Source organism: Nerophis lumbriciformis, linkage group LG37 (genome assembly GCF_033978685.3).
Source record: "Nerophis lumbriciformis linkage group LG37, RoL_Nlum_v2.1, whole genome shotgun sequence".
Taxonomy (NCBI): Eukaryota; Metazoa; Chordata; class Actinopteri; order Syngnathiformes; family Syngnathidae; genus Nerophis; species Nerophis lumbriciformis.
Window position 1 is genome coordinate 15,816,497 of NC_084584.2, and position 1,004 is coordinate 15,817,500.

Below are 1,004 nucleotides of genomic sequence, written 5' to 3' on the forward strand. Positions count from 1 at the left end.
TGTTGATTTAATAAATAAATAAATAAATAAATAAATAATATATTTTTTTAATTTCTTGTGCGGCCCGGTACCAATCGATCCACGGGCCGGTACCGGTGGTTGGGGACCACTGCTTTAGAGCACAGCTGTAACTTCCTCGCAGTAAACCTGCAGAAAATAGTTCTTCTCAGGTTTCTCTGTGTACATTTTCACACTTTGCACTATTTTGTTACACTCAATTAAGCATTTCTTACATGTTCCTTATTTTTGCACCTTCATTTTAACAGCTCATTGTTAAATGTTCAATGTGATTTTGGAGTTGTTGTTGGATTGAGTGTTTTCCATGCTTGTGTTGGCATTTCCTTTCCATTCTGCCGTGATAGCTGAGGGGATTATAATCAGAGGAAGGTTACATTTGAAAGAAAAATGTAAAAATTAGGGATGTCCGATAATGGCTTTTTTGCCGATATCATCCAACTCTTAATTACCAATACCGATATCAACCGATATATACAGTCGTGGAATTAACACATTATTATGCCTAATTTGGACAACCAGATATGGTGAAGATAGGGTCCTTTAAAATAATAATAATAATAAAATAAAATAAGATAAATAAATTAAAAACATTTTCTTGAATAAAAATAAAGTACAACAATATAAAAACATTTACATAGAAACTAGTAATTAATGAAAATGAGTAAAATTAACTGTTAAAGGTTAGTACTATTAGTGGACCAGCAGCACGCACAATCATGTGTGCTTACGGACTGTATCCCTTGCAGACTGTATTGATATATATTGATATATAATGTAGGAACCAGAATATTAATAACAGAAAGAAACAACCCTTTTGTGTGAATGAGTGTGAATGGGGGAGGGAGGTTTTTTGGGTTGGTGCACTAATTGTAAGTGTATCTTGTGTTTTTTATGTTGATTTAATAATTAAAAAATAATAATAAAATAAAATAAAAAATACCGATAATAAAAAAACCGATACCGATAATTTCCGATATTACATTTTA